Here is a 14792-nt window from a genome sequence, read left to right as displayed (position 1 = left end):
CACAGCAATCAGTGGCCATTCCTACCACACTCAAGGGCCTTGCCTGCGTGGGCTTGTTTTCCTTAATACGTCTCTTTTTCATTTATGTATTCATTTGTGTTATGGTAGCGCCTAAATGTCCCAGAAAAGATGGGAGCCTTATCGTGCCCAGAACTGGACACCCCAATAGTCAGAGACCGTCCCTGCCCTGGAGAGTTTCTTACAGTCTTAACAGAGCAGACAGCCCCACAGGTGCCAGCCGTGGTGTGCGCATGGTGTGGAACGGCTGCCGGCAGCTCTGGGGTTTTAGCCACAACGACATCAAACCAGCTCCGAGGCCGATGGGTGAAATCCCTTCCCTGCCGGTGTGTGTTCGGCAGCAGTGAGGCTTGTTTCCCCCTCCCCACTGCCCGTGTCCCTGTCCCTGCGTCACACTCACTCGCCGTCTGGTTTGTTATTTCTCCTCTTCCCCAGGCCAAGCTGCGATGAGGGGGAAGGTTCCCTCATTCTCCCCCGGCTGCACAGTGAGCTCCGCTCTGCCCGGCTACCTCGCTCTCTGCCTCGCTCTGCAGGCTCACAGGCTGGCGTCAGGTAGGAGCTCCGGCCCCTCGCTGGGTTTGCTGCCCGTTGCTATTGCTGGTCATCACCGTCCCCCTCGCATCACGGCCTGGTCTGATAACCCGCCTCTGCTCCACCCGCCTGCTGTGGCTTTGCTCTTTACACAGCAACCTGCCACGTGGAGACACCACAGGGCACAGCTGGGTCCCCAGGAACCATGTTTGCTATCTATACACAACGTTGTCAGGCCTAGCTAAACACACACAGCTGCTCTGACTGGAGGCACCTAAGACATAGAACATGTTGAGCACCACTACAGGGCTCACAAACTATTTAAAGGGCCACTATCCAATTCCTATACACTGCACTGCCGCACCATTCAAGTCGCAGATCAGAGTCTTCAGCCACAAACAAATGATGAATCCCCCGACTTTTTTGGTTATGAAACAAAACCCCACAAGTCATTCATAATGCACTAGGCACATCTGATTAGACTGAAAGCTAGACCTCATCTCACAATGAGGATGTGAGGATATTGCTGGCTTCTTATTCTGTGCTGTATACCTCTCCACCTCTAGGACTGCCTCCACACCTACTTGGGCATTTTGGTTCCCTCCTGCTGTGGTTTCCAGTCTGCTAATTTAACCAGCTCTTTCTGTCATTCTCCATGCTGAGTCTCTGCCCAGAGGCCCCCCATTCTGTGCAGTTCCACAATGGCCGGTTCTCTGCCCCCTGCACTTTTCTATCTGCCTCCTTCTCCCTCTCCATTATCTGACCTCTGACTTCACCTGCGTAATGATGATGATCTATTTTCACATCGTTACACCTTGCAACTCCTACACCATCCTACACCCATCGGGGAGGCCCCTCGGTGTATCTGAGAACCCCCCGTGTATCAGAGATATATAGACATATCCAGGCCCCTATATATAGAAATCCACTATATCCCGAAAATCTCTCTATATAGACATATCCACTATATATCTGAAAATCCATCCTATACCCAGAGTGCCCCTGAGAGGTTTTGAGCCCTATTGAGAGATACTAGGGACAGTGTCTAACATTCACCTGTGAAGTCTGGGTGACAGACACTGCAGCCACATGTGGTATTTTGAGGACTATTGAATTAACATGAATGTTCAGTGGGTTTTTTGTACCCCCTTTATAATGAGTATCTAGATGTGCTATATGTAGCTGTGTGGGCTCGGGATTGTTATTTATGCCATGGAGGAGGGTTGCCTCATCTTCTCAAGGATCTACAAACTATGGAGGGTAATTACTTCTGGGACAGGTAATAGTTTTAGATAAGTACCACTCCTAGGGGAAATTGCTTAAACTAGTTCAGACCAGGTCCCAGAAGCCAAAGAAAACAAAGATTTTTGGTATAAACTCATAATTTAAACTGACCAGAAGCCTGGGATCTTTGGCTACAAACTGACAGGACCCATTAATCAAGAGGGCAAATCCTGAGAGAAGCGTCTGAAAGACTTTAAACCTTCCCAAAGAGTCTCATGTGCCAGATGAGAATCCTTTGGCATAAGTGTAACACGTTCAGACCTTTGATTGGTTTATGGTAACTTTTCTCTTGTCAGGCTTTTGTCCTTAAATGTTCTTTGCTGTTGAAGAGCTTTTTTGTTACTGATAACTGCTGGGGAGTTAACCCTGGCAGAGAAAGCAAAGCGCAGTGGTCAGGCCTGCTGGGAAAACCACAGTGAACTGCAAGGAGGCTGCACGCCTAAAACCCCAGTGTGGAGGGAGAGGGACGTGGGTCCCTGCCCAGAGAGAGGTGATGACTGGAGGCCTGAGGGGCCAATCCCTGAGCAGACCATGAAGGGTTCAGAAGTTCAGTTATCCCAAGCCAGTGACTCTCTGCACTCACAGACATGACTAGGCACAGCATGGATATGTTCACTTCTAACGCAGGGCGCTCTCTTACTGTGTGTCTTACAGCTGAATTAATTCCACCCGCAGCCCCTCGCCAATTTAATTTCCATTTTTCATGCTACATTTCACAGCATATTTTATAGTGACAGGACCTGATCATCCAATCACCGCCTCAGTAGGAGGGGAGGCTGTCCTGCCCTGCCACCTCTCCCCCAGGATGAATGCTCAGAGCATGGAGCTGAGATGGTTCCGATCCCAGTTCTCTTCATTCGTGCACCTGTACCATGATGGGCAGGATCTGTATGGAGACCAAATGCCGGAATATCGAAGAAGAACTGAGCTCTTGAAAGACGACATCACCAATGGGAGTGTTTCCCTGAGAATACATGACATCCGGCCCTCAGACGAGGGACAATATAAATGTTTTTTTCAGTCCGGTATCTCTTTTGAAGAAGCTTTATTGGAATTGAAGGTGGCAGGTCAGTAACTTGTTCTGATGCTTTGACCACTTAAATAGGATAATAAATGGAGTCAGGGAGTCACTCGATTTTTCTGCTCTGGTTAAGGTTGATTCTAGTTTACTGATTAACGATCAGATTTTCTAAGTGTTCTAAAATCCACACACTTACACAAATTGTCTTGAAAGTTGCTGTGATTTGTTGGAGTCTGGGGTAGGGACAGCAGCCCAAATCTGAGGTCTTTTGAGCAAGGGGTTAATGAGATCCGCAAACACTCCTAAAAAGTTAGATGTTATTAACATGTGGTTATTACAACCGCTTTTGTGCACACCTGGGGCCAAATAATACCGATTCTTCCCACACTGATGTCACCAGTTGGGACTGATCTCTACTCGTGTCTAGCACCCACAGGGTGCTGTAGATCAGAGCCTGGTCTAAGAGCAGGACAGTTGAAGAACTCCCTCCTAGGAGAAGTAAAGGCAGGAGTTCTGACAGCTGAAGGTGTTACCAGAGAGACTAGAAAGTGGACAGAGGTGCAGCTAGTTCTGTATCTGTGACATGAGGTTCAGGTCAGGTATAGCAAACAATTGATCTACACTCAAACACTGAGCCTACTCCACACAAACCACCCCTGACATGCAAAATGTTACTGCAGTCTACACAACTCAGCGCTGAAATGAGGCATGATTGATCCCTGAAGCTACACCTGCATGTCTCCGCATGTCACAGAGACAGCTCTGCCACTCTGCTCCAGTCAGTACAGTTACATTGAACACAGGGAATGTATCTGGAGGTGTTCAGATACATGCTGGAATCCAAATCTGTGGAGCACAACACTGAGAGCAGCACCTTCTCATAGTCCTACCTCGTGTCTCTTTATTCACCGACAAACATCTTAATTAACACACAGTTAAGGCTGCCCTGTGCGATCTCCTGCCCTTCCAAAATTCAGAGTTCAGCAAAACTCAAACCTCAGCAAATAGAGAGTGAAGGTATACATACACACACAACCTTAACTCTGCCCTCTTTGAGCAATGACCCTGTAGATTGACAGCACACGTACCCACCCTCTGCCTGTGCAGATAGTGCATGTCGCTCAGGGAATAGGGCCCATGATAACAGTAGCACAGAGTCAAACACCTTCTGTGTGCTAAGGGAAAACTTGTTCTGAGGTGAGATGAACAGGAGCTACTTATACCTGTTCTCCATTTAACACTGATCGTACCCACCAAAAACTGTCCCGCGCTTGTTCAATATTACAACTCAGTCACCCCTGTTAGCAGCCAATTCACCCTTACACACAGGATTCCATGTAACACAATATTTTCACATACCCATCATCAAACACACAGACAGCTCTCGAAGTCCCCCTCACTGCCGACAAACCCCACAGCAAGCAAACCCCTGTGCCCTTCTGCTGACACAGACTACACACCCACGTACGCCTCTTTCCTTCGATCAGACATGTTACGTGTCTGAATTTAATAACTCCAGATTGCCCAATAACTGGCTAACATGGAATTATTTAACCCAAGACTATTAAGCAGCAAGGCTACAATGCTGTACAGAATACAGAAAGAATAGATACATTACCACCCTTGGTGTAAGGTAAAGAGAGGGTCTCTCTGTCTCTCCCCTCTGTAACAATGACAGCACATTCAGATATATTTCGATCTGCCTTTTTTAGGGTCTGAGACAAAGAAACTCCTTTCTGGCTCGTGCAGGCTGGGCAGCCTCTTTCACCAGAGACACTGTCCCATAGCAGGTCTAAGGTTTAGACCTGGTTATCAGCAATTTCAGCTCTATTGATCCACAACCAAAGACTCTCAGATGAATCTTAGTCAGCTGTGTCATTACACAATGGAGAGTGGAAGGGTCAAATGGCATCTAGAACCCTTAGGCAGAACCCATGCCACCATGTAAAAACACCTGTTCCCACCCTTGGACTCTGGTTCAGCAATTACAAAGTTGGCAACCCTAAAAATGTCAATTTTCCACACTTCCTCCCGACCTTCTCATGAATCTGTCCTTTCACTTTATCTATCCAAGGCAGTAAAACTGCAGTTTGCAGTTCTTTTTTTACTGCCTTGGATAGATAAAGTGAAAGGACAGATTCATGTCTGTGTGAGTCAAGGCCCAGGTTTTCTGACTCTGCGGTGTCCTGATGGAGGCTAAGGGCACAGGATGGCTGCTAGCTGTGTCAAACCCAATTCTCTCGTAACATGGCCAGCCCGCTAATCCCATACAGGAGTGAGGTGTATTTTAATTATTCATTTTCTGGATTTCAGATGTGTAAATTTACAGCACATTCTGCTCCCAACCCCAGCCCCTTAATCCTAACTCACATGATTTCCCAAGAAGGGCAGGGTCCCTAGATCCCTGGACATACAGTGAGTAGAAAGAGGGTCTCAAACTCCAGCAGAGGGGAGGGCTTCCCCAGATCCCAGCACATGTAAAGGGAAAATTTGGGGCTGACAGGACTTCCTGCCTTTAAATACACAGCTTTTACTGCCACCCCTCAGATTGTCAAACAAATCCCTCCCATCTCACTTCCCAAGGCCCTAATCCCTCCCTTTTATCTGAGACATCCAATCCCTCTTCCTTGTTCCTTCTCCTACCACTCATTCCCTCCCCATAACATCCACATCCTTGCTGCAGACCCAAACCCAAACCCCTCTACCGGTACATTTCCATCCACTCTTCCACCCTGATCACCCCTCTCAGCAAGCATTCACGTGTACTTTATTTTCTTATCAAATATCATTTCAGCACTTTCTGAATTATCTGTCCTACACAGATTATGTGTCTCAAAAAAACAAAACAAAACCCACAAAACTAAAAAAACCCACCCACCTTGACAAAGTCTGATTGTTTTCCCAAATGCTCTTAGTTCTCAGATTTCTGCTGAGGATGGGTTTCAAATTTCAAAATTGCTAGAAGCTTTGAACTTTATGAAATGCTGGGTGTTTTTCAGGGTCTGTATCTTGAGAATTCCTTGCTCATATAACCCCAAATTTGCATCTCTATCCCAACTCTACACTCCTATGAGTCACAGCAAACGTCACAACAATCTGGGTATACCTGAAGATTTTAGAGCACTTAGAAGAATCATCTTTGAAACAGAGAAGTTTTTGCTATCTGAACTGAAACAGAGCTGGTGCTCCTAAAACACTGTATGGAATTAACCATCAGCAACTGCTTTGCTGTATCCCTGTATCTATTCCAGACCCTTGGCACAGGAGAATGCTGAAAGAGGGAAGATGGAGGGCAGGGTCTCCACACATCCATCTCCGGAATAGGAGGCTTAGTGAGGTGTGAAGTAGCCCGTTCATCTCAATGTGATGGACACAGTTGAATGAGAACAGCCCATGGAGATGATACAGCCTGAAACAATAGCTGAGATGGGTGAACTGCTCCATTCATGGCAGAGGGTGTTCCCTTCCCCCTCCCCAGTGCTAGAGATCCAGGGATATTCTCAGCTCCTCACCCAGTAGGGAAGAGCTTTTGCAGATCCTGTCATGGAGGGGGGAGGGAAAGGGGAGGGAGAAGGATTCAGACTCCCCTAGAGGAACAAAAATCCCCAGTTCCCAGCTCAGATGATGGGAGTAGGAAGAGGAGCTCAAACACCCACAGAAGGGCAAGTTCTGAACCCAGCCCTGGTGAGTGTCTGTATATGTGTCAGGGGGAACAGCCCCATAGATAGGCAGTGGTGCCCAGATCCCAGCACACACATTGGAGAGCAGCTCAGACACACCAGGAGGCCAAGGTTGCAAATTTGGCTCATGTGCGGAGCAGGGAGGGGGCAGAAAGGTAATCCCAAGACCTGGTACACATGGGAAGGGAGAATATGAGGCTGACAGGAGCCTCTTCCTATTTTCCAAAGCCCTGAAAGTCTCACACCTTCCGGGAGAGCCTTCGGCTGAGGCCTTTGCTCTTTATTCACTGAACAGGGAATGCTCCAAATACCCCGTCCCTTCTCCACTCTCCATGGTGGCAAGTTTCACCTCTCTAGCATCATCTGTGTGAAATTTTCAAACAGCCTAAGGCCTTCTCTGAGCATTCCCCCTGGCAACACAATAACAAAATCAGTTTGAATTCACCCTTTGGGCAAATTGCAAGTCTCTAATTTCAGATTAAGATCATTTTATTTCAATTTAGCTCATCAGTGCCCCCCCGTCCTCCTGCCCCCCAAGTGTGTTCTGGTGTGGGAGGTGTTCCCTTAGCCCTGCATGTCCTTGTGTTCAAATGTTTGTGTTTCTGTTTTGCTGAGAGTGTTTCCCGGCTCTCAGAGCTGACAGTTTTCTGCTACCAACTTCTGCACTCTGGAAGGATACGAGGCTCTGCCAAGCAACCTCAACTCCCCTGTAACAAGGTGTTTTTGTTAGTGAATTAATTTAAGGCTTGTCTACATATACATCTGCACTGGTTTCCAGAAACTAGTGCAAACCCCTGTGTGGACACTCTTAAATACATTTGGAAATGGCTTATATCTATTTAGCTTGAGTCGGTTCCCTCTTGAGTTAAGAGTGTCCACACAGGAGTTTCTACTGGTTTAACTAAACTGGAGCAAGTTGGCGCTAATTCTACTGTATATTAAATAGGAATGTGGCCAGATTAATTGAGCAACCACAGTCGTGGACTCACATTTTATTATTACTTTATTAAGAATATTTTTAAGTCATAATTTGTCTTATTACTGGTACTGCAATATCATCACAAGTTCATTTATTTCTTCTGTAGGTCTGGGCTCTGCTCCTGCCATCTCTATGGAGGGACATCAGGACAGAGGGATCCGGGTTGTGTGTCGATCATCTGGATGGTTCCCAAAGCCCGAGGTGCTGTGGAGAGATCTCCAAGGGCAGCTCTTACCATCAGTCTCTGTAAATATATCCCAAGAGGCCAATGGCCTGTTTCAAACAGAGGCTGCCATTGTTCTAACAGAGGAGTCCAACCAGAAAGTGTCCTGCTGTGTCAGGAACCCCCGACTCAACCAGGAGAGGGAGTCAGCGATTTCCATAGCAGGTCAGTGCCTGTCCAAGCCGCACGTGGATAGACTGAGATGGTGCAAACATTGGTGGATAGTATTTATTGGCCTGAACTGTCCAGATACTGAGTGTTTCTTGTAAAGTCCTTTGCAACTTCAGTTCTCTTTGACTCCAGTAAGAGCTGAGGGTGTTTGCAGGATGGGATGGTGCTGGTCAGATTTTGCAGGATGGGATGGTGCTGCTCAGCACCCAGCAATCCTCATTCTTGTCAGTGGGGGTGGGGGAAGGAATTCTCCTGTGTTCTTGTGATGTATTGAGAGGACTGTGCAGGAATTGCTATTAGCCTCCTGCTCACCATGGGACCCAGCCTTCTCCATGGCCTCACCCCTGCTCCTCTTCCCCCAAGTCTCTGCTACCTGGCCATGATGGAAGCTGGATCCAGGCCATGGTAAGAGCTGCCCAGGGACCCGGGCCATTGTGGTGAGCCCTGGACCCTTCACGTGCCATGGTCGGGGGATGGGGGACCTGAGAGCAGCCCCGAGACTGTGTCCCCCCCTCTGGCATGCGCCTCCCAGGGCAGGTGGAGGGTCTGGGGCTCCTCACAGCATCCCAGGTGCCCTGGACAGATCTCCCCATGGCCTGGGTCCAGCTTCCAGCCTGGCCAGGGGGTGACTCGGTCTCGGAGGGAAGAGGAGGAGCCGGGGCAGGGCCATAGAGAGGTGCCAGGCCCCATGGTGAGGGGGGCTAAGAGCAATTCCAACACAGTCCTCTCAATACACCACAAGAATCCCTTGTCCCTTCCCCCAACATGCACCTCCCATGAATTATTCATGTTCAGTAAGAGGATTAAAGCCTGGACATTCATTGGCTTAATAATAAAGCACAAAGGAGCCACATCTCAGTGTGTATTTCCCCTTTTTACAGTGTCACCATAATCACAGCATCCTGCTTTCATTCTGCACGTGTTTGCTCCCAAGGCAATGACCTTTTTTCTCTTTCTCTTGCAGAGCTGTTTTTCCCAAGAGTCAGTCCTTGGATGGTGGCTCTGGGGTGATCCTGGCTCTCCTGGCTGTTCTCATTGCCCTGGCCAGTTACTGCTTCTGGAGGCAACACAGAGCGAAAGGTGAAGTAACAAGAGCGGGAGTTTGATGTGTAAGAGAGAGAAGTAGTAAGATTTAAAAACAAAAGCAAAGATACAGGGATTAAGGGCTTTGATTCAACGTCTGGAAAAGTTTCAGGCAACAGGAGCTGGGCTGAGGTTGAAGGAGGAACTGAATACATTATAACTTCATGTCTGAAATGTGAAGTGTCAAGTGCACTCACCCCTTCAAATCTCATGAAGGGATTCCCAGTCGAATGTGATTCTGAACTATTCTATGGGGATCAGCATTGCTCAGGGTGAAACATCCATGTCAGGCTCAGTGAGCTGCACTTGAATCCCTGACATACATAACTTGGCTGTTTGAAGGAAAAACAGCGTGCAATGTAGGAGGCATGGGGGTTTCTTAGGGCCCAGTTCTGCCCCTCAGTTTGTGCATGCACACACACCCCTCCCCGCCCAGCAAGGTGAGTAGGAACTGCAGATGGGCAAAATCATGAAAATGGAAAGGTTAGCAGTGACCTTGTCTACACTGAGGCTACGTCTACATTACAAAATTATGTTGAACTAAGTTATAGCAGCATTCAGCTGTCACTGTTATTACGTCCCTTTTGTGTATGCACAATACAGATCGTGTGTCGGCAGTGCACGTCCTCAGCAGTAGCGCTGGTATCGATGCGGCGTGCAGTGCTCTGTGAATAGTTCTTCCACTGTGCAACTGACCGCCAGCCAGTGCAGGGTGTTTTGGGAAGCTTTTGCAATGCCTGAGGGGATGAAATGAGTCACTCGGTGGTGACTAAGAGCAGGGGGTTCAGCTGCCCATACAGCAGCGTTCTCCATCCCATGATTGCATCTGCACCCCGTGATCTTTTGTGCCTCTTTCAAAATCCCCACAAACCTGCACGTCCCTCCTCACTGCCTGCCATCTCTGACAGATGCATGGAGCCTGCACAGCTCCGCACTATTGTCATGAGCATTGCAAGCACGGGGCACCTGATCCTGCAGTGTTTGCAGAGCTGCAAGGGGAGTCACAGGGAACATGATAATTCCTCAGAGGCTAGATTGCTGTGGGACATAGAAACAGTTCAAGGATGTTGGTGGCATTCACAGAGTAGCTGCAGATGGTGGAGCACTGGTTCTGGGCCCAAGAAACTAGCATTGACTGGTAGAATTGCATTGTCCTACAGGTGTGGGATGATGAGCAGTGACTGCAGAACTTTTGGATGCACAAGGCCACATTCCTGGAACTGCACGCTGAACTCGCTGTAGCCCTCCAGTGCAGGGACACCAAAATGAGAGTGCTGACAATTGAGAAGCGAGTGGGGATTGCACTGTGGAAACTTGCAATGCCAGATTGCTACTGGTCAGTCAGGAAGTGGAGTCAGAAAATCCACCGCAGATGCTGTTGTTGTGGAAGTATGCAGGGTCATTCATCACCTCCTGCACTGCAGGGCTGTGACTGTAGGCAATGTGCAGGACATACTGAATAGATTTGTAGCAATGTGGTTCCCAAACTGTGGGGTGGCAATAGATGGCATGCATATCCCTATTTTAGCATCAGTCCACCTTGCCACAGAATACATCAACAGAAAGGGCGACTTTTATATGATGATGCAAGTGCTGGTGGATCACCACTGCTGTATCAATCAATAATTCATCTTTAGGAGCTTGCAAGACGCTTTATCAACATCACTGTGGGCTGATCAGGAAATGTGCATGACACGTGCATCTTTAAGAACATAGGATTGTTCAGAAAGCTTCAATCAGGGATTTTCTTTCCCGACCAGTGGGTTACCATTGGGAATGTTGAAATGCCAATAGTGATCCTGGGAGACATTTCCTATCCCTCCATTCCATGACTCCTGAAGTCTTACACCAGCCACCTTAACAGCACCAAGGCATGCTTCAACTACAGGCTCAGAGGGTGCAGGATGACAGTTGAATGTGCCTTTGGTTGCATGAAGGGTCCTGGTGCTGTCTACTTACGAGATTGGACCTTAGTGAAAAAATAGCCCAATGGTTATAGCTACCTGCTGTGTTTTGCATAACATCTGTGAAACAAAGAGGAGAAAGTTTCTGCCAACGTGGAGAGTGGAGGTGGAGCAGCTCTCTGCTGAATTTTAACAGTCTGATACAAAGGCTGTAGGAAGAAATCAGCGCGGAGCTATATGGCTCAGGGAAGCTTTGAAAGACCATTTTAACAGAGAGCCAGAGTAGCATGTGTTGCTGTATTGTGGTCTACCTGGTCATGCTCTTTTGTAGCCTGGTGTGAATCTTATAGTGAGTGCTGTGTGTGTAGGAATATAACATTGCCATGTGGAATGTTGAGGGGCGGTGTAGGGATGTCCCAACAGTGAGTTGTCTATGGGAGGCAGAGAGAGCCAAGGTAAGCATGGGATTCTTTGACCTACAGGTCTATCAGAGTCTACAGAATCTCAGGATATGTCTAGACAGCCGCTGCAGTGGGCATCGATGCAGCGGCATCAATTGAGTGGGTCTGTGTAGACCCGCTCAGTCGATTAGAGAGCACTTTCTGGTTGACTCAATTAGTCCACCTCCTGGAAAGGCGAAAGGCAGCGTTGACGGGAGGGCATCTTCCGTCAATGCAGCGCCATGAAGACGCCGCGGTACATCAACATAATTACATCGATGGGAGATACACAAGCTACATTACAGAGCTAGCATATGTCCCATTGACCGGCGCCGCCAGTGTAGCCTAGCCCTTGGTCTGCTTCCTGAGAAGCCCATTATGTCCAGGCGCAGCTCCCTCACCTTTTCCTGCTCGGACACCCAGGCCTTTCTCCTCTCCAGTCTTTCCTTCTCCATTCTTTCTGCAAGGGTGATCCTCCAGGCCCTGGTCTCATTCTCTGACGCAGCACAGGATTTCAGCTTCTGCTGAGACATGTTGTCCTGAGTCCTCTTCTTTCTTCTCCTTATCTGGCTTAGACGTTCCATTGGTGTGGAGGGGGAGATCCTCAAGGCCACAATAGCAGCAGCTGCAGATACTATACACCAAGGTACCATGGTCAGTGTATTCAAGTCAGAAATCAAAACGTAGGAAACTGAACTCCCTCCCCTTCATCCTCACAAGTTGTAAGCACGACATTCTCACGTTTCCTTGGGACACTTTCCCTGATGTAGCCAGGCGCCAGTCACAGCACCCGCCATGGTGAGAATGGCCCTCCAGGAGAGGGGTTGTGGAAATGAGGGGAAGGATAGCTTACAGGACTGAGTATTTACGTGTAGGGCAATGGAACTGAACACTGGCAATGTTTGCCACAGGCAGTGGTGATTTTAGCCGATATCTCACTCCTGAGGGTAACAGAGGGAGAGAGTACAGCTGCTGATATCCCAGTGCTGCCTGTGCCCATATATTGCTAGCCTGTGTATTGCAATGGTGCCTGCTTAAGTGATCTTGAGTGACATGGGAAAGTGTCCTACCACAGCAGAAGATATAAGGCAGCACCCCCGTCTCCCCTCCCCCTCCCCCAGAAACCTTCGGCAGAGGATTGCAGAGTACCTCTAGGAAAGTTTCATTGAGATCTTTACGGAGGATTCATGGGACATCTCAGTGCACATAAATAAACTGTTCTGTGTGTCCCCCACGCCCTCACCTAACTCCAGAGGGAATGAAAAGCTGACAGCAAGTCTACCTCTCTTCATTGTTTCAGTACCTCTTCTTATACAAGTAACAAAGAGTAAATGAACAAATGTGTCCTGCTCTTGCGGGTTCCGTCCCTGCAATTTCAAAGCAAACTGAACACTTGCCAGAGTTTCCTTCCCCTGCATCAGGCTTGCCCATGCTTGACTGTCAGGACTGTCAGGACTGGCTGGAATCAGGTCCTAGAAACAGGTCCTGGCTCACTGCACAGCTGGATCCCCTGGTCACTTACCCCCTGTACTCCTCTTCCTTCTCTATCTCTTCTTCCTCACTGTTCTCAGAAGGGGTTTGTGTGACTTGGGCTCCTCTGAAGTATCCAGGGGGCTCTTAGCGATGGACGTGGGGTTTCATCCGAGAATGACATGTTTGTAAAAGCAACAGGGCTGCCACTCCACAAGACAGCGATTGTTAGCCTCTCTTGCCTTCTGGTATGTCTGTTGTCACTCCTTGGCTTTCACGTGGCACTGCTGCTGATCCCTCTCATAGCCCTTCTCCTCCACGCTCTGAGAATCTGCTCCTAGATGTCAACATTTCTACTGCTGGATCAGAGCTGTGCCTACACAGCCTCTTCTCCCCACAGACCCAGGAGAGCCAACACCTCTGTGTACTCCAGGCTAACCAACGTGGTCAGCTGGGCAGTTGCTCACAACAGAGAGCTGCTAGGAGAGCTCTCCAAGCCAGGTGCCCAGAAAAAGGAATTTCAAAAATTCCTGAGGCTTTAAAGGGGAGTAGCAGCTTCCTGCCCACCTGGCCCCTAGGCAGCAGTGGAGCTCACAATAGTGACCAGCGTAGTCACTGTGTGGCATGGTGGAACAGCTCCAGGAGGCCAGTAACAGTCAATGTAAGTAACACGGTGTCTGCACTGACACTGCGTCACCCTAACTACATTGACCTTGACTCTACGCTGCTCAGGGAGGAAGTGTGATTAGGTTCGCGTAGCAGGGCAGTTACAGTGGCGGGAGTGTAATTTAAGTGTAGATGCAACCACAGCTAGGTCAACGTAAGCTGCCTTGTGTCGACCTAACTATGTAGTGCAGACCAGGCATAAGGGCAGGTCTACACTTAAAATGCTGCATCGGTGCAGCTGCTTAAGTAAACAGAGCTTTCCCATTGGCTTAGGCCTTGTCTACACTAGAAGGTGTTGTCAACGCAAGTTACAGTGATGATCAAAAGCGCTATAATTACAACCCTGTGCTGTCCACACAGCACTCGTGTCGCTGAAGCGCATCCACACTTGGTGTTCTAGCATTGACAGTGAGAGCAGTGCACTGTGGGCAGCCGTCCCACTGTGCAACTCGCCACCTTGTGTGGCTAGAAGTTGTGGGAAGGCAGAAAGGATCACAGTGCATCCTGGGTGCCAGCTCAACGTCCCATCATGCAGTGATTTCCATCCCGTCGTTCTGTGGGTTTCTGACTGAGTTTCATGGAATTTGTCAATGGCCGCTGTTTTCTGTGCACTTGCCATCTCTATCTGAAAGGATGGATCCTGCCCTGCTTTCCACTGTTTCTGTCAGTGTTCTGAACACATCACAGCTGGTCAGGTGCTCACAGTTGGAACAGGAATCCAAGGCGCCTGACCTGGTGTGTGCCATACAAAAAACACTGAATTCACGGAGCATCTGCACACGGTGAACCACCGCTTTTGGGTGTGTGAAACAAGCACTGAGGGGTGGAATCACATTGTTATGTGGGTCTGGGATGACAAGCAGTGGCTGCAGACTTTCAAATGAGCAAACTCACCTTTATGGAACTCTATGCAGAGCTCACCCATCCCCTGTGGCACAAGGACTCCAGAATGAGAGCTGTCTTCTCAGTGGAGAAGCATGTGGTGCTCACCATGTGGAAGCTGGCAACTTCAGACTGCAACCAGTTGGTCACTGATCAGTTTGGAGTCTGGAAGTCCACCTTTGAAGCTGTGTTATCACACGCGTGCTGGGCCATTAATTGCATTTTGCTGCGAAGGACTGTGAGTCTTGGAACTGTGTGTGAAATAGTGGAAGATTTCATAGAGATGGGGTCCCTAACTGTGACAGAGAGATAGATGTCACGCATACCCCAATTTTGGCCCTGGACCATCTTGCAATGGAGTACATCAATAGAAAGGGATATTTGTCTATAGTATTGTAGGTGTTTGTGGATCACTGTGGGTGTTTCACTGACATCATCAT

At 48.6% G+C, this 14792-nt stretch overlaps 1 pseudogene; it reads left to right on the top strand.

The window, feature by feature from the left end:
• The first annotated feature begins 464 nt into the window (after positions 1-464).
• Positions 465-8987, top strand: LOC137162627 (butyrophilin subfamily 1 member A1-like; annotated as a pseudogene).
• Positions 8988-14792: the final 5805 nt, after the last annotated feature.

The sequence above is a fragment of the Emydura macquarii genome, unplaced genomic scaffold (genome assembly GCF_026122565.2).
Source record: "Emydura macquarii macquarii isolate MOO-44397 ecotype Brisbane River unplaced genomic scaffold, CSIRO-AGI_Emac_v2 contig_2438, whole genome shotgun sequence".
Lineage (NCBI taxonomy): Eukaryota > Metazoa > Chordata > Testudines > Chelidae > Emydura > Emydura macquarii.
The sequence above is the reverse complement of the archived record's forward strand: the minus strand, read 5'-3'. Positions and strand labels throughout refer to the sequence as shown.